The 19,794-nt window shown below is 43.4% G+C and overlaps 1 protein-coding gene across 16 annotated transcripts in view; it reads right to left on the bottom strand.

Moving 5' to 3' along the window:
* Window positions 1–19,794, bottom strand: part of KIF1A (kinesin family member 1A) — a 187,690-nt gene that overhangs the window by 134,669 nt on the left and 33,227 nt on the right. The gene's annotated exons all lie outside the window — the stretch shown is intronic.

Raw genomic sequence — 19,794 nt, 5'->3', positions numbered from 1 at the left:
CCAGGTTTTTGAAAGGCATAAGAGCAGATCAACACAGAGAGGGTACCAAATTTGGGGCCAAGATGACCCTGACTCATATTCTTGCCTTAGGTCCTTAGGTGTGAGCTGAGTGACACTAAGCAAATCTCCTGACTCTTCTGAGGGTCACTCACCTCATCTGTATTACAGGCATGATAAGGATTAGATTATACATGCTAATATGCACATGCCTGTATATGCAACATCACCTACTTCACAGCATTGTTGTGAGGACCAAATGAGATAATGTCCATGAAGTGCTTTGCAAACCTTCAAGGGCAAAAGAAATGCCAGCTGGTGTTACTGTGGTGATCATTATTCTTTTTTTCCAAAGGGGTTCAGATGAAAAAGGTCCTGGGAAAGTCAACTTTCTGATATCATTTCTTTATGTTTAATGTCTTGTGCACTATTGCACAGAGGAATAAAATACTTGCTTTTGGTATTCAATCAAGGTATTAGCCTGAGGTGAAGTCACCAAAGGCATTCATGGTACAATTCCAATTCCAGCCTGAATGACTGGGATGGCATTCATTTCCTGTATGGTTTCAATGTCTTTTGTTAGATCTTTCCGTTTTGTACTCTCTCTTTTCCAGGTAGCTTTGGTTATGAGAATTTCTAATGGTGACTTCTATTAAAAGCACTGTTATTAAATTTTTATGGAATGGTATCATATCTGAGCAATTGTCAACGAAAGAAAGAAGCTCTCTGTCTCTCTCTCTCTGTCTCTGTCTCTCTCTCTGTCTCTCTCCCTCTGTCTCTGTGTGTGTCTCTGTGTCTGTCTCTGTCTCTCTCTGTCTGTCTGTGTGTGTCTCTCTGTCTGTCTGTCTCCCTCTGTCTCTGTCTCTCTCTCCCCACCTCTCCAGTTGCCTTCCATTTGTAAAACAATGAGGACCATATAATTTCTTTTTTCTTAGCTGCCACTAAGCTCAGCATTGAAGTCAAAGCTCACTTCTAAGAATTTACTCCTCCCAGGTCCTTGTGACATCCATTTCTCTGCTCCCTTTAGCTTTACTTTTATTGTTATTATGTTTAATTGTCTTATTTTGTCTTCAAAGTCATGGTAGGGTATTTTGCAGAGTTCTGGGCTAGGAACCAGGAGACCTAGTTTTCAGTAGGTACTCGGGTCTCTCATAACTATGTGACCATCATTAACCTCTCTGACATGTGTTTCTTTGGATACTTGCATTTCTGCTTCACAGAGTGGTTGTGAGAAAAAGCATCTTGCTCTGCACATGACCTTGAATCCATTTAGGTGTCATATAAATGGATGTAAATAAAATGAAATACTGAAGAACCTAGGGGACACTGCTCTGAGGTGGTCTCTCTCCCCTACATCTTGTTAATTCCATAGGGATGTTGTGACAAGGCAGACAAAAACTAATGGGGCCCTGGGCTTCGATAAAAGAGGCATCACTTCCAGGAAGTCCCTCTGTCTTCTGCCCTTCAAATGATAGCTAGACTATTGAGTTCAAAATTTAAGATGGGACTTTGATAAGCTGAAGTGTCCATGGGAAGGTGACCAGGATACTGATGGACCTCAAATTAATTTTAATTTAATGAAAACTATTTAGGCATTTACTCTGTGCTAATTTGGGGATTTAAATACAAAGCCCAGACAATCCCAGCACTGAAAGATTTTACATTCTAACAGGGCAGAAGACAATCCATATTAGGTAGTGGCAACCAGGGAAGGAAGGAGGAGTGGTTTAGTCTGGGAAGTCACAGGATGAGGGAGTGGAGCCATAGGGCAATTGATCGACTTGTTCCTTCCAGGAATGGCCATGTTGTTTTGATTACTGTTCCCCGAACTAGAGAGGGAAGGGACTGGGATGGGGGAAGGGCATGTGTGGATGTGAAATGGCCAAAGGCAGTATGCTACATCTGGGAATATAAGGGAGATAAAAAGGTTGGGGGAACCGGGGAAATTTAGCCTGGAGAACAGAAGACTCAGGAGTAGGGGCATGATAATCCTCTTCAAATAATTGGAGGATTGTCTCATGGAAAAGGTATTAACCTCACGACTGCTTGACCCCAGAAGACAGAATCCAGAGTAATAGTGAAAACTATAGAGTGGCAGATTTAGACCTTCTATAAAACAGAAATCTCTAACAGTGAGAGCTATCCCAAAGTGGAATTGGCTGCCTTGGGAAAGTGGGAAGGAGGTCTTTAAGCAAAGGATGAATGACTAGTTATTGACTACATTGTAGAGGGGATACTTTTCACATACAATTTATATTAGAAGACCACTAATAGGCTTTCTAGCTCTGAGAATCTTAGCTCCAAAGAAGCTTCTACCACAAGCAGAAATTTGACGAGATAGTTTGCCGAGGTTGAGAACTGCTGTCCATGGTGCTCAGAGGGAGGCTCAGGTTAAGTCCTTCTCCATTACTGTGACAAGCCACACCTCAAGTTACTAATCACTCTTGTCTGCTTGTGCCATTTTACACCTGATAGGAAACTCATTCCGCTTGGCTAATGGGTTTCCCTTTCCAGGTTCTCTACTGGTATTAGAAATCATGATCATAATAATACTGAGCAAGAGAAAAGTGGAAAAATCTCTCATAACAAAGGGTTGGTTTAATCTCCTCAGAAGTAGCCTCCTTCAGTCCATCCTACAACATGCTATGGAATTTACCTTAATGAAGCACTGCTTTCATTGTGCCATCCACATTGAGAGACCTACAATGATGATATTGTCCACCAGGTCTATTTTCAGCAGCCAGCTTAATGTCTGACACATATTAGGTGCTTAATAAATGCTCATTGATTGATTACTTACACTTCCATCTATGGAAGACTCTCTATCACTCCAAATAACACATGCTTAGCTCTAGACAGACCAGTCTACTCATTTACAGTTTCGTTCTTGTCTGTGCACACTTGTACATGCTATTCCCTTTTTATGCCCTCCTCATTCTCCAACTCAAGTTCCACTTCTTCCTTTACACTTTGTCTGATTACACCAGCCCTTGTTAGTTTCTCTCTTGTTTTTTGGGGAAAAGTTTTACTAAACATGTAGCATAGGATATCAATACAAACAACTCAAATGTCTTAGTGACAATTTGCATTTAAACTAATTTATGCATAAAGTGCATTTAAATACATGAATGTATATCCTAATGTGAGACATGCTATAATGGATAGAAATGGATAAAAATTAGACTTTAAGTCTAGAAGATCTGGTTTGACATCGCCTCTGACACAGTGATCCTGGGGAAGTTACTTAACCTCTCAGGGCCTAGCTGGTGCTGATCTGCACTGATAAAGAGAGTTTTCTAACAGAAGCTTCCCTACATGGATAAAACCAGAAGTCAGGGCAAAAATTGCAAACCATATAGTGGTATAACCCTATTTACTTTCCCAAGGTCTCCATAAAACTTATTTGTCAATTAATTTCCATAGACTTCTCCTCAAATGATCATGGTTGGTGGGTGCTCCATCCTTCTGGATTTGCTTTTTTTTAATTCAACATTATTTCATAGAGATCTTTATTCCCTATATTCCTCATGCTTGGCAACCATAATTTCATTGTACCTATAGTATTCCATTCCATTCCATTGACGTACTACAATTTATTTAAACATTATCCCATTGTTGGACTTTTAAGTTAACTCTAGTTTTGAATATATATATATATATATGTATGTATGTATGTATGTATGTATGTATTACTGTTATTAACATCTTTAAGAAGATAGGTCTGGGGCGACTGGGTGGCACAGTGAATAGAGCACTGGCCCTGGAGTCAGGAACCTGAGTTCAAATCCAGCCTCAAACACTTAACACTTACTAGCCATGTGACCTTGGGTAAGTCACTTAACCCCAACTACCCTGCCTTCCCCAAACCCCAAAACATAGGTCTTTTGTGGTTTTTGACAATTTCTAATAGCTAAATCATTGCATCAAAGAGAAGGACTTATTTTGTCACATTTGCTGCACGCTTCCATCTTGCTCTCAAAAAGATTCTACAACTTGACATGAACACTAGTGGTGGATGACTGTGCCTGTTTCTCCACAGGCCTACCAGCATTGAATTTAATTATTTTAAATTATTTTTTACACTTTGATGAGCATGCCACCATAAAGTTGTATGTGTATCTCTTTGATCATTAATAATGCCCAGAATTTTTCAAAGGATTATTAACATTTCCTGGTTATTTCTTTTGAAAATTGTCTGCTCATATCCTTGATCTCCCATGGACCAGCACTTACCATTATAAATCTTCAATAATTTCTTATATCTTCACTTGTCACATTTGTTGCAAATAGTTTCCCAACCTTTTAAATTTTTTAATTAAAAATAAAAAAAATTTGTTATATATTAACATTTAAAATTTAGTTTTAATGTAACCAAACTCATAATGATCACAATCATCAAAATAATTCCTTCTATTTTTAATAATTTCATCTAAAAATAATAATAATTTAAGTTTTAAAAATGATGCTCCACACTTGAGATAAATATTTCATTACATATTATTCTATTTTTTCTAGAGTTTGTCTTTTATGTTTAATTCTCTTATCATACTACAATTAATAATATATGTTATAAGACTGGGTTCAAATCTTTCCTGCCAAATTGATAGCCAATTTCCCCAACTATATTACTTAAATAAAATTACTTCCCTTGTTTTAATTTTATGTTTATCAAACATTAAATATTTGGCATACATTTGATATGCATACGTACAAGACATTCAATTAAAATGTATACCAAATATTTGATGTTTGCTGAACAGAAAATAAGGGAAGGAATTTTATTTAATTAATACAGTTATGAAAATTGAGTGTCAATTTGGAATGGCATATATGTATATGCCATGTATGTATGTGTGTGAACATGAATACACACCAGACATTCAACCAAACAATCTATATAAATGTATGTACATATATATGTATATATACACATATAATTTGGGATGTATGTGTGTATAACTACACATATCCTAAATTCAACCATATATGTGTGTGTATTTGTATGTATCTAGAGTCTATTGCATAGATTTCTGTCTGTTTCTATTTTTGTGTCTCTGTCCTTCTTTCTCCTGTGTCTCTAGCTTTGTTTCAGACTCTCCTCATTGCTTCTGTATCTCTGTTTTTGTCTCTTTGTTTCTCTCTCCCTCTTTTCTTCCCTTCCTCCTTCCCTCTTTCTCTCTCCCCCATCATCTCTCTCTCTCTCTCTCTCTCTCTCTCTCTCTCTCTCTCTCTCTCTCTCTCTCTCCCCCCCCACTTCTCATTCAGTGTCACTATTTTTTTTTAATGATCAGTGCTTTGTAATATGTTTCAAAGGGAGTTTGAGGTCCCTATTCATTAGCTATTCTCTTTGCTGTGACCCTTAATATTCTTGCCTGTTTGTTTTTCCACACAAATTTCACTTACAGACTGCATAGACTCACTTAGCACATAATTATAGTAATTTAGCATTAGCTAAAACTATTTATTAAACTTATCTCCTCAAGTGTAGCAAGTTCCTTGAGGGGAAGAATCCCTCCTTGTAGTTTTTCTACAGTTACTACTATATCTAAGACAAAGTAGAAGGCACTGATGCCCATAGAAAGGGCCAATGCCTAGAAGGACTTCCACCTCTCCCAACAGGGGAGAGGACATGTACAATAATTACACTGGAAGGAGAATATAGGTTGGGATCTGCACAGGTTGGGATGGGGGAGTCCCATATCAGTGGGACCATAAGATTCACCAAGATGCACAAAATGAGTTCAAAATGTAAATGCGGATATTCTTGCTCAGTCTTCAGGGCACCCCCCCCCCAATACACAATGGAATTTGGGAAAGCTGTTTCCTTTGTATCATTACAAGATTCAATATGGTCAGTATAGTCTAATGGAAGGAACAGTGAGAGCCAGGGTCAAGTCCTGGTTCTAATGTATTACTTCTGTGACACTTAACAAGTAAATGTTCACTGAATTTCAATTCAGTGACTATTTCTCTAAGATAGCATACTTAAATGATATGTTCCTTATACATACACATGATCTCAATTCATCCCCTTTGGATGCTCTTACTGTAGTGTGTGTGTGTGTGTGTGTGTGTGTGTATGTGGTGAGTGTGTATGTGCATACATACACATGTGCATGTGATCACACCAGAAGACCTCACTATACTCAGCATTAAATGTGGAGGGGAGACCACATAGTACCTAGAACCCTACCCTTGAACTCAGCTGAACTGGTTTTGAATCCCATCTCATACACATACTTAGTTTGTGAACCTGAGCAGGTCACATCATTTCTTTCAGTCTCAATTTGCTCCTCTGTCAAATGGGACACTTTCATTGTATACCTCCTAGGACTGTGGGGAAGAAAGCTTTCTTTAATGGAAATCATAATTATTTGAATGTAGCTCTAGGGATTCAGGACCAGGCAGGTCCATCAGGGTCTGTCTTGGCCCTCTTTCAAAAATGCAGTGTCATTCTCAACAGGGGCCTAGAACATAACCCTGAAGCCTTGTGACTTCTCAATGGTAGATAAGGGGACTGGGACCCCATATCTCAAAACCCACTTTATTCTCCTTCTGTACAAGAGTCTAAGGGTGAATAAAATATAGATGTAAAATTATGTGAAGGTCAAAACCCTGCACAATCCTGTCTGCCCGCTCTTTTTGGTGAGGAAAATAAAGATCTGTGCAGTAATCAGTTTTTTTCTCTTCAGGACCTTTGATGGTGCAGACATAGACACATCAGCCTGCATTTTATGTGTGATTTACTTTGCTCATTAAATTAGCAGGTTTAATATATTCTCAGATTGAACAATTTGGAAGTTCAGACAGTAATTTTAAGTTTACTTTGACTATTATCCCAGAAAATATGAGCTGGTAGGGACCTCAAAGGTCTCTGATTCACCTTGTGCTCAAATAGAAATTTCCTTCACAACATCCTTGAAGAATGATCATCCAATCTCCGGGATGGAGAGGAAGGAGCCCAACCCATTTTGGACATCACTATCAATTCTAACCCTAAATGCATTTTTCTTTATGTTGACCTGACATTGATTTCTCTCTCACCTTCCTCTCTGCTCCTAGTTCTTTCCTCTGGGGTTAACCAGAATAAATCTCATCTCTCTCCCAAATGCCATTGGTTCAAATACTTAAATGTGTCTCTCAAATTTCCTTGAGAATTCCCTTCTCCAGAATCAAAAGAGCTTCTCATTCCTTCAAATAACCCTTCTATGGCATGAACTCAAGGATCTCCACCATGCTGGCTGCCTTTCTCTTCATGTTCCCAAGCTTATCCACATCCTTCCTCCAATGTGGCACAGATAATGAACCACAACTCCCAGTGTGAGGTGCACAGGACAGAGTGCAGTGTGCACCTGGGAGATGCTTGGTTAGGCACAGTATGGAATGGAGTCTCTTACTATGGATCAGAACAATATTAATTCAGGTACATGGGAATGGAATCTATGGATTTGGTTTAGCAAACATACCCTGACTGACTGACAATAATGAGCCTAGAGCCCACTGGCAAATCCATGTCAGCAATCAGAGTCCTGAATAACAAAGCCCAGAGGAAGGTAAGACTCTATCCTGCCCTATACAATATTGGGAAAAGACTTTTCCTTAGTTTGAAGGACTTAAAAATTTTGACCCATATAACAAAAAGGCAGTGAAACAGAGGACCCATGATGGCGCATGGTACCTACAGCCTGACAGAGAGCGGATGAATGCAAGCTACAGAATGAGACATACATTTGTGGACATGGCAAATGCAAGAACTTGTTTTGCTTGACAATCTATATTTGTTACAAGGATATTTTTTCTCTTCTTTTCAATGGGGGAGATAACATAGGAGAGAAAGCCATCTATCAAAACAATCAACAAATATTTACTGTACATTTAACACATGCCACAAACTTAAATACAACATAGCTGCTCTACATAAGGAGTTTACATTGACATACAAATCAAATATTCTAGGAATCTGGAAGTCAAGAATTGGAGCATCAGAAAAGGCTTCATGGATAATGACATGGATAATTGATTTTTAAGGATGTCAACCAACTGACATGGGAGTGGGGGTGGGGGTGGGGGTTGTTAATGGCACAAACAACCTGCAAGGAAGTCCAGCTCACCACTGGCTAGCTAATTGATGGGAAGTTTTGCCCCACAACAAGCCTGCATTGCATCTTTACCCCCTCCCTAGATATTTTCCTGGGGGCCAACCTGTACAAACACACAACAGGAGAGGCAGTGTCATGGGGTGAGGAGCAGCAAGGTGTTCAATTTGGCCAGACTCAAGAGTGAGTGAAGAAGAGTGATACTTTAAAAGATGACTAGGAAGTTGGGGCCAAGTTAGAAGGGCTTTAAATGCCAAACTGAGAAGCTTGTATTTAATCCTTGAGGTAATAAGGAGCCACTGTAGTTTATTGAGCAGAAGAGTAATTATATTTCAATAATAGTTTGAAGACTTGATTCATTTGATGATTCTAGCTAAAAGGGCCTCCTATGCCAGTCAAATCATCCCAGTTTTGATCTGCTACACAATGGATGTTTAGGAATTTGCTGTCAAGGCAGGGACTTTAGCACCAGATTCAAAGATAAACACAAATTCCAAACATCAGCACCAGAAGCTAAAAAAAAAAAGGAGGACAGGCACACATCCATATACCCCCCCCCAACACACACACCCCCCAAACCCTGACAGCAACAGTGGAATGTGTGGAGACATAATGCTGTAGGAAACCCACTCAAGCAGTTGTTTTAAAGAGATTCTCTCCCAGACGACAGAGCTTAGTAGCATTTTTATAGTTCCCCCTGAATTCTTTTCAAAAGTTGAAGATGTCCCTAATCTCTCTCCCCTTGCTTTGAAGTATGAAGGCAGGGTTGCACAAGAGATGGCTATCTCAACAAGGACTTGATTTGGATTCAGAAAGCCACCGGCCCAGCAGGGCATGGTACCTAGTCCTACCACATCTGGGAGGATACTTTGTGAGAGGGATGGTGATAAACTGGACAATGTCCAGAGGAAGGGGACCTGGGTGGTGAAAGGGGTAGAGACTGGGCCATGGGAACACTGGCTCTTGAAAATCTTTTGTTTTAATTTGGAGAAGAGAAGACTTGGGAAGAGACCCATCTTTGCCTGTGAAGGGTTATCACCTGGGGGAGAGATTGGTCTTATTCTGCTTACACCTAGAGGATGAAACTAGGAGTGAAGAGTGAAAGAGACAGCTTCCAGCTGGATAGAAATAAAATCTTCCTATCTAACCTTGGCCAGATAGTTTTATCTCCATGGGCCTCCGTTTCTTCCTCTGTAAAAAGAAGAGGGGGAGGACAGGGTTGGACCTGTTCCAAAGGGGAATGGTTTTGCCTTGACAGGTAATGAGTTCCCTTTGTCCCTTGTCTCTATGAGCCCTCGTCCAGGATGTAGGAGAGCTCTGCTCTGGAGTTCTCTGGGCTCCTTTCTAATCCAGACATGGTTCTGAGGTTTTATGAGCTGATTTCTTTGGCTTCCTGGAGTTCAGGGATCCCTTGTTGTTATAGGAATGCAAATTTTTAAGATCTTCCCTGCCCCTAGGTTAAGTGCACTTGGAGCCTGTGGTGGGAGGCTTGTTTTTCAGGAGATACTTTGTGATTGGACAGTGGGTCAAGAGGGTTGTTACATTCCCTGAGCCTGGAGAAGGCTATAGAAGCCCTAATGTGAGACTTTGTTTTGGGGCTCACTTTGAGAAGTGTTGTGTGATTTGACCAGATGAGACTCTGGGCAGCCGGTGAGAGCCCCCGGCTTTGAAAAACCCAGATGTTGATGCTTCCCTCTCTGGTAACTGTAATTTGGTATGGATGTAATGGTTGGACAGTTTGGAGGCCTGTCTGCTTGATATGTTTTTTTGTTTTCTTGTAACTTCTGTCTGTATACTCTGAAGTTCGGGATGCTGACTTTCCCCTGAACAAGATAAATGATATGTTTGGTTTATTAAAGTAAGCTTGCTAACCCATTTTGAGTTGCTTTCCTTTAGCAAAGCAGATCCAAGAACCTGTGTTGGCAGCCACCATAGGGATGCTGGGGTGCTTGCCGCTACACTTGTCTACATAGCACATTGGGACTATCTGGTTCAATGGCAGCTGAGGTTTGAGTCCAACACAAGCCATTATTTTCTACAGCTGAAGAACCCACTGTCTTGAAGCCACAGAATATCTTTCACCCTGGCCCACCGTTTTCCAAACCTGCTGTCCCACAGGAGGACAATGCTAATCAGTCCCTCCAGCTAGAGAGAAAGGCAAAGGATATGTGTGAGTGATGGTGTAATGTCGGGAATGCCTTCCTTGCTTCCTGAAGTCCAAGGAACTCTGGAAGAGAAACCTCTGGAAGAAGCCATTGGGTCACGGAGCCATAGATTTTGGAGCTGTATGGGACCTTGGGCATCAGGGAATGAGTGCAGAAGGATCTGGGTTCAAATCCTACCTCTGACATTTGCTGTCTTGTGAACTCTGAGAAGTCACTTTGGCTCTCTGAGACTCAGTTTCTTCCTCTGTAAAGTTAGGGAGAAGGGTAGAACTAGACAGCCTTTGACATCCTTCTAGCTCATGTCTTTGATGCTAAATTCCCATGACTCTACACAACTTTGTCTCTCTGTTTCCCACAGACTGAAAATGACTTACCCAAGGTAACACAGCCAGTAAGTGCCAGATCATGAAAGAAACTACCATTATACAGTGCTTTAAGGTTTTCATAATGTTTTCCATGTTACCTCATTTGCTCCTCACCACAACCTTGGGAGGTATTAACATCTATTGCTTTACAGATGAGGAAACTGAGGCAAATTAGGGACAAGTGACTTGCCCAGGGTCATATAGTAAGTAGTGAGGTGGGATTAAAACTCAGTTCTTCCTGACTCCAAAACTCCGTCCATGTGCCAGCTAGCTCACCCTAATGGAGCCAGGACTAGAACCCTGACCTTGTAGCCATCAGCCTGGTGCTTCTGGTTTGTGTGTGTGTGTGTGTGTGTGTGTGTGTGTGTGTGTGTGTATGTGGGTGTGTGTGTGTGTTTACAATGCCCTAACTTGTGACCCAAAGCCAGCCCTCTGTCTGGCTGCTAAAGGGCTCGAAGCTCACTGGCACGGGTGCCTGCTTGCACAGCTTTGCTGATTCAGGGAGGAGACAATAATAAAAACAACCCAACAAAGGATGACAATCCCCATGGAGGTCATGAAAGCAGCAGCTGGGCCAGGAAGGGTAGGAAAGAGCCAAAGGACAGAAGCTGTCCCCAGCCTGCAGCAAGGCATGAAGCCTCTGGGTCCCACCTTCCTGCTGTCACAGTAAAGCCCACCCAGAGCACTGCAGGAAAGCTCCAGGACATCCTGTGGATGGTTGCACCACCAATAGAACAGCCAGCTGCCGAATTCACGAGGAGCAACAAAGTCCCACATCTCTTTCCTGGGCAGGAATATAACTAAGTCTGTGAAAGCAGATTAGATCATGGCAGCCAGGACTGGAGGAAATGCTAAATGGCCTTCTCAGGCCCTCTGGTGACCCACAGGGCTGGCTGGAGAGGGATGGGACAGGTTTCCATCAGCATTAGGAGTGCTTACAACAATCACCCCCTGATAAAGGGTCCTTTCCCCTGTAGCCAGGAACTTGGGAGACTCTGGGGAATCTAGGCCCATGCCACATCCCCTCCTCACCACATACACACAGGGAGCAGGAGAGACCAGTGAGGCACGAATCTGCTCAGCCTGGATCAGAAGGTAAGTTCCCACCTCCATTCACATAACCTTTGATCCTCCTGATAAACTGCCAGGCCTTTGAGGTCCCCTCCCCAGGGCTGAGGCTAGGCCTCACCCTCCATCAATGGGAAGAGAGACGGATGGGCAATTCCATGAGCAGATACGGATAGAATGGTGTTGGGTGGGAAAGGCTGGAAGGGAGTGTAGAGAGAGAGATTCTAGGGCTTCCTCCCTCTACCCCCATTACATATTCAAAAGCTGTCAGGCATATCCTAAACAACAGTCAGTTATTAAGCAAAATTAATTAAATCAGGGACCTATCTCTCTCCCACTCATCACAACCAAACTCCCAGAAAAAGCCCTCTCCATTGCCTGCCTTCACTTCCTCTTCTCCCACTCATCACCTCCTTGCAATCTGGCTTCCCACCCCAATGCTCAAATATCAGTGTTCTAGCCAATGTTGTCAACAATCCCTTAACTTCGAAAACCCAAAGACTTTACTCAGGCCTCTTCCTTCTTGACCTCAGCTAGACTTGATAATGGTGATCACCTTCTCCTGATTTTTCTTCTACCAATTGGTTTCTCTCCTTTTTAAAAAAATATTATTTATTTATAACATTCACTTTTAAAATTGAGTTCCTAATTTTCTCCCTTCTTCTAGCCTCTCTCCAAATCATTGAGAAGGCAAACAATATGTCAACCACACATGCGAATCACAGAAAACATATTTCCATTTTAGCCATTAGCCCAAAGTAAAGAAAATGGAAAAACTGTGCGTTAGTTTGCACATCAGCTCTCTCTCTCTCTCTCTCTCTCTCTCTCTCTCTCTCTCTCTCTCTCGGTGGAGGGCGTTTTTCATCATGAGTCCTTTGGAATTGTCTTAGATTATTGTATTGATCAGAGTAGCCAAGTCTTTCATTGTTGATCATCTATGACATTGCTGTTACTGTGCACATTTCTCCTGCTTCTGCTCACTTCACTTTGCATCAGTTCATGTGAGTCTTCCCAGGCTTTTCTGATATAATCCCCTTGGTCATTTCTCATAGCACAATAGGGCTCCATCACAATCATACACCCCAAATTGTCCAGTCATTCCCCAATTGATGAGCATCCCCTCAATTTCCATTTTTGCCACCAGAAAGAGCTGCTATAAATATTTTTTACATACATTACTTCTCCTTTGCAACCTCCTTTATGGAACCATGATCCTTAACCCACTCAACCCCAAACCCAGGGGTCCTCCAAGGCTCTATCCTGGATTCTCTCTTGTTCTTTCTCTACACCTTTTCCTTGTGGAAATCTCATGATAGGATCTTTGTGATCTTGAATGGATCCTAGATCAAGAACTTGAAGGGGTTTGAGAGATCATTTAATCTAACTCTTTATTTTTATAGAGGGAGAAACTGAGGCCCAGAGAGGTAAAATTATTTGGCCATTGACCATGAATCAATAAGCATCCATTAAGTGCTTACTAAATTTGAGACATTTTGAATATAAAGGTTTAAAAAAGGACTCGGTCCTCCAAGTGCTCACATTCTGATGGGGGAGCCAACAGGAAGATAAGTATAGACAATTTCATAAACATCGGGGCCACAATTTGAACCAAGGGCCTCCGACTCCAGAGCTGGTGCTTTTCCCCTTGTTACACACTGCTGCCCTAATCAACAGTTCATCTGGCTTCCATTATGGTCCCTTTGCAGGTCACTCCCAGGTCTACATCACATAACCAGCCCTTACCTCTTTCTCTCTAGGCTTGAATCACCACATGCCAATGAGACATCTCCAAGTGAATGTCCTCCAGTCATCTCAAAGTCAACACGACCAAAGCAGAACCCATTATCTTCAGCCCCAGTCCCCTAAACCTAAAACATGGCTTACTCGTTTCATCTTTTTATCTCTAGTACCTAGCAGAGACAAGCACATAGACGCACGCTTGTCGGATTAGGTTAGAAGTTCTCAGAAGCTCTCCAGGGATGAGCTATCCTCCCCATCACACCACATCAGCATCGTGGGGTCCTTGTTTCCTCTAAACCCACCAGATGATGGGATCTTTCTTGTCTCTCACACCAGAGGCAAAAATCTCCAGCTTTACCTCTGACAACCACCATGAGAGGTATCAACAAAGTGCTCACAGAGTAGAGATATGAAAGGGACCGTGTCCAGCTCTGACATTCAGAGCAGGCTCCCCAGAAGGGAAGGCACCTCAGCTGGGCTGGCCACCATTTTGACAGGTGGATATGGGGAAGCGTGTGAAGGAAGGCAGGAGGAGATATCTTGGGTGCAGTGGAGAGCATAAACAAAGGCACAGTGTTGTCGTGAGGATCAAATGAGATAGTAATTGCGAAGAACAGTGTCTGGCACACAGTAGGTGCCACATAAATGCTTAGTCTTTCCCTTCCCTGTGTGACTATGGGCAAATCCCTTCATTCTCTCCACTCCCAGCCCCAGCTTCTTCCTCTACAAAAGGAGGGAGCTGGACTCAGTGGCTTCTGAGGACCTTTCCAGTTCAAGGTCTCAGATCCTATGGTTCTGACTGTGCTTGGCCCGAGCTGAATCTATATTTGGAGAAGTCCTGAAGGAATGAGGCCATTTGGAGTGATGCCTGAGAGTCTGGCCAGATCCAAGGCAGGTTTTAAGCTCCAGGGAATGGGGGGTGGTGTACAAAATTATCTCTCTCACCCCTTGCCTTTATTCCTCTCTCCTGCAGAGATGCAACTAGGGCGATGCCATCGGGGCAATGCTGCAGGTGGCCACACTTTAGAGGACATGAAGAGTCCTTTAGAAGGGTGGGCTTCTTAACAACAGAGCTAAGTACCCAGCTAGTGAGGACAGTTGGTTAAAATCGGAAGCTACTAGCCAGGTAAGAGCCCAGGACCAGGTCAGCTCCTCCTGCCTCTGCCCCATCCAGGTTTATCCTCCTCCCCGGCAGCGGCTTCATGTGTCCCCGGCTCTCTGCTACTGGCCTTTGAAATGAACAGAGAGCATGTTCTGTGCCCCTCGCTCTGGCTACAAGAGTCCCTGGCTATGGGGCTCCCCCCCCCATCTGCCCCACCATACCCAGAAGCAGCCTCCTGCAGACTGCAGGTCCCTTCCCTACTCCAGATTCAGATGCTTTGCTTGACTTTGACTCTGCCAAGCTGGCTTCCTCTGGCAGCCTCTTCCCCCTCTCCCTCCCCCATTAGATTGCAAGCTCCTTGGGGGCAGAAATTGTCTTTCTTCTTCTCATTTCTATTCCCGGGGCTTAGCACAGCATTTGACACATCATAGATGTTTAATACATGTTTGTCACATTTTGTTGTGTTGTATTGTAAAGGCTACACACCATAGCCCCTTCTACTTACATGTGGGGATACCGAGGCCCAAAGAAGGGAACTGACTCACCCAAGGTCAGTCACAGAAGGAGAACCTGTATGCTGAAGGAGATAAGAAGATCCTGGAGGATAACGGCCATGATAGTTACAATGATGCAGACAAAGGCAGCGTGGAAGCATCCAACGCCAATCATTGGAATGACCCACTTAGATCTGGGAGAACCAGTGGTGAGCACTTTGTGAAACCTCTCCTTGGCCAGCCCCACCTGCAGCGGGGCCCTGATCAGTCAGAGCATTACCTCCTTCTGGGGTAGGGGACAAAGTCACCCACGTGGGAAAGGGACCTCGTCTGCATCCTCAGATCCAGAGTACAAGTGCCCTCCTGCTGAGGGAAATGAGAAGCGGGGAGGAGCCCCGTCTGTCCTACAGAATAGCTATGTGATGTTGGCCAATACATTGGGGGCTTCCCTTCTAAACATCTCCACTTCCTAATTCCTTGTAGTTGTATCATTGCTGAGCCTTGGAAAAATGTATAAAAGAGACCACATTATTGATTATCCACACATTCCTATCCACCCTCCCTAACCAATCAGCCAATATGTGCCTAGGGATCCAAAGATCATGAATGTAGGAGGGATGGGACCTTAGAGAGATCCAGTCAGTCCCCTTCATTGTACAAGTGAAACCTGGGTAAAGGGAGGGGTCAGAGATTTAGAGAGAGAAGGAATCTCAGAGCTCATTTGGGCAACTTTCTCATTTTTACAGGTGGGGAAACTGAGGCACAATTTAGGTAGATGAGAGAGTTGAAGTGATTTGGCCCAGGGTCACATAAATTGTAAGTGACAAAGTAGAATTCGAACCCAGGTCTTCTGGTTACAAATGCAGCACTGCCCTCCCCCCCTTTCATGATGCTGAAGGCAAGCACGTTTTAACTGTTTACACTTAACCTCATTAACTTCTTAACAAATGATATACAGCACAGCAAGAAGCCAGCTATCGAGGATCTGGAGTGAGGGCTTTCAGATCTGCCACCCTCTTCTCCCTTCTATCAGCACAGATAATGGGAAGTTAATTTCTCATCATTCAGCAAACATGTCTAGGCAATTCCATGGGCAGAGTGGTTGGGGGAGGTGGTGGTGGATATGTGAGGGAGCAGAAGGGGGGCACAGTTGCCAGCCTCTGCTGTCCAGGAGTGCACAGTCACTGGGGTCAGGAATGAAGCTGGCACCACAGTGAGATGATTATAGAAGCCTGAACTTGGGATCAAAAAGCTCTCTGTGTGCCCATCTTGCTATTCAATGTGTGACCCTGGATAAGTCTCTTAACTTTGGGGAACTCAGTTTCTGGGATTAGACTAAATGACCTCAGAGGTTCCTTCTGGCTTGAATCCTCCCATCATCCTTCCAAGCCCCCCATTTCAGCCTGGATATCACTAGCTGCCATCTACAGGAGAGACTAAGTGACCTCTTGTTTCAGGGGAGGGCTCTTTAGGCAGGGATTGGACTGGCTGACCTCTGAGCTCCTTTCTCATCCTGATATTCTGCCAGTGGCCCTGTGAGCTTGACACAGGGCACATACATTATCTAATTTGACTCTCCTAACAACCCCCTTCACTTGGCACTGTTGGAATCATTATGCCCACTTATAGATATGGAAAATGAGGCTCAGAGAGGAGATATGAGGGAGAGCTTCCCAAGATTTCTCTAAACAGATGACTACTCCCACCTACTTCTGTTGCTTCATATGGGCACAAACGATCCTGCCAGAAGGAATCTAGACTTCAGTGCCAGAGATTATTAAGTCTCGGGAGCCAAACTGAAGACCACAGGGGCACAGATGGTATTTTCATCGCTGCTTCCCATTGAATGAAAGAGATAGAGAGGAGAAAAAACTTATTTGGGAAAAGGGCATCTGGCTAAGAAGGTGGTGTCTGAGAATGGAATTTGTATTTCTGAACCATGGCTCAAAATATAGAAATAACAGACCCAAATGTAGGGATGGAGAATACCTAACAAGGGCTGGTTAGAACGAGCTTCCTTCAGCTCTCCCCTCCACATTCACCTGCCACCATTGGTGACTGAATGCAAGGTTCCCAGCTTGCACGGGAAGAGCACTGATGTTCTGATCTCACAGGAATAGAGCCTCCCTCGTTAAAGCTGGGGGTCTGCATTCGGCTTTCATCCTGAGCCCTAAATGAGGATCTCAGAGCCCCCCTTCTCCTGCCAGGACAGGTATAGCCTCTCACAGAAAATCCCCAGCGCTGCTCACTCCCAGCTTTGGGCACAAGATGCCACAGTTCAACCATGCAAACAAAGCCAAGAAAATTCCTTGCAAGTCCTTCCATTCTTCTCAAAAACCAGATAAGCTCCAGTGTCCTTGGGGGTGTGGATAGATGTGCTAAAATGCAATTACTAAAGAACAAAAACATGTTCAGTCCAGTCTGGGGAAATTAACTGTGTGTATTCACATGTGTTTCAATTGCTTCTTCTCTATGTCTCTGTCTCTGACTCTTTGTCTCTGTTTTTGTGTCTCTGTGTCTTTGCCTGCCCCACCTCCCTGTCCAATACCATTGGTTAGAGGTTAAGAATACACAAGCCAGTGTCGGGGTAGCTAGGTAGTGCTGGGGCAACTAGGGGGTGCAGTGAATAGAACACCAGCCCTGGAGTCAGGAGGACCTGAGTTCAAATCCAGCCTCAGACACATAACACTTAAGAGCTGTGTGACCTTGGGCAAGTCACTTAATCCCAATTGCCCCACCTTCCCCCCTCCAAAAACAAAAGACAGTGTGGTATTGTGGAAAGAACCCCAGATTTGGAACCAGAGAACCTGGATTCAAACCCTGATTCTACCTGTTACTGCCTGGGACTAGTCACTTAACATATCTGCATCTAATTCTCTTCATCTGTGAACCAGCTGGACTAGACAACTTCTCACATCCTTCCCAGTCTTGACATTCTAGAGTTCTGATATGTAATGTTCCCATTCCTGGGGCTATATGACCATTGGGAAGATCACCCACTCAACAGGATAAGAGAGAACACTCGCCAGAAGCCTGCTCTCCTATGGGTCACAAAGGAATTGCTGACATCCCCTTTCCAAAGAACCTAGAGTCTTCTTCTTTCACTATTCTAAACTTCTGGAATGTCCTCTCCACATCATTTATAGAATCAATCACATTGAATTTTAGGGGACTTTGAAAAAAGTGTCAGTCTTTTGGGCTTCCCATGGTGAGATAAATCATGTTCCAATGCCACAGAATTGGGCGGGGGGACTATTTGCACAGAGATGAGAGCAAAGGATTGGGGGAATCATTGATTCTCCCACCTTTACTTCACCCTGTAGAAGCTTCTCTCCCAGTTTATGGTGGAGTTTCAGATTTCATCAAATTCAGAATAATTGTCCCAAGTTTTTTGCTTCATCTGAAGAAAGCATTTAAGAGTTTACAGAAATCCTCTCTCTGATCCTTGAGTCCACTTGTCCCTCCTGCCATCACTAGTGCCCAAGGTGCCAACCAGATGCCTTTCTTCACCCCCATAGCATTCCTCTGTCTGGCTCTGCTTTACCATCATGGGTCTGTGGCCAACAGCCAGACTGTAGATGGAAAGAAGGGCTTCTCTCTTCTTTACTGACTAGGAACATCATTAGCATCACGGCCACAATTGTATCTCATACTCTGTGGTTTGTGCTTCCCACCATCTGAATTCCGTGTATTGGCAAGGCAATCACAACATCAGTTTGACAAGAATTTATTAAATGTCTGTTCTGTACTGGGAACTTCCCTAGTTACTGGGAACAGAAAGATGGAAGGTGAAATGATTCCTGTCCCAGGGACCTCAGTCTAGTCACTAGCACTGGGCCCCATAGGCTGATTCAGTGAACGTGAGCCTTCTCTTTCTGTTCTACAGATCTGGGCATTCCTCGACTCCCAGTTGCAAGAGGTTGCTTATCCAGTCACAGGGCAGCATGCCTTTCTTGCTAGGGAATCTCAGTCATCAGGAAATAACAGGAGTGGCATACTTCAATGGTGGGGCCTTCAGGCATCCGTAAATAATATAGAAGATGGGGGAAAGCATCTATTAAGCACCTAATGTGTACCAGGCACTGGTCTTTACAAACATTATCTCATTGGATGACTCCCGAATATGGCCCTGGGAGAGAATCTGGAGTTGGAGAAGCCTGAAGGGGGAGCTAGTGAGACTGCGAGGGAAAGGCCAGCTCTTGCTGCTCTCCTGGGCTGGTCCCTATCTTTGTTTGAAGTTTGATGGCTTACAGATAAGTGAAAAGAAGCAGATGATGTGTTTAAGGATGTGAATGAGTTTGTGAGGATGTGTGTGTGTGAGCATGTGTGCGTGTGTGTTGAATCTGTGTGTATGTGAATGAGCATAGTAAAATCAAGTCCCGTCTTATGAGGATGGTTATATGTGTGTGTGTGTGCGTGTGAGAAGGTGTTTGTTGGAATGAGCACAGGTGTGAGTGTGTGTGTGATAAGGTGTTTATGAGAGTTGTGTGAGTGTGTGTATGTGTGAATGTGTGTATATGTGTGTGTCTGAGTGTGTATGTGTGAGTGTGTGTGTGAATCTGTGTGTATGTGAATGAGCGTAGTAAAATCAAGTCCCGTGTTATGAGGATGGTTATATGTGTGTGTGTGCGTGTGAGAAGGTGTTTGTGAGAGTGAGCACAGGTGTGAGTGTGTGAGAAGGTGTTTATGAGAGTGTGTGATTGTGTGTGTGCAAGTGTGAGTGTGTGTGAATCTGTGTGTATGTGAATGAGCATAGTAAAATCAAGT

This window comes from Petaurus breviceps, unplaced genomic scaffold (genome assembly GCF_028583685.1).
Source record: "Petaurus breviceps papuanus isolate PSGF00001 unplaced genomic scaffold, PetGlider_PUasm1.0 173, whole genome shotgun sequence".
Lineage (NCBI taxonomy): Eukaryota > Metazoa > Chordata > Mammalia > Diprotodontia > Petauridae > Petaurus > Petaurus breviceps.
Note: the sequence above shows the minus strand (reverse complement) of the source record. Positions and strands in the feature narration are given on the sequence as shown.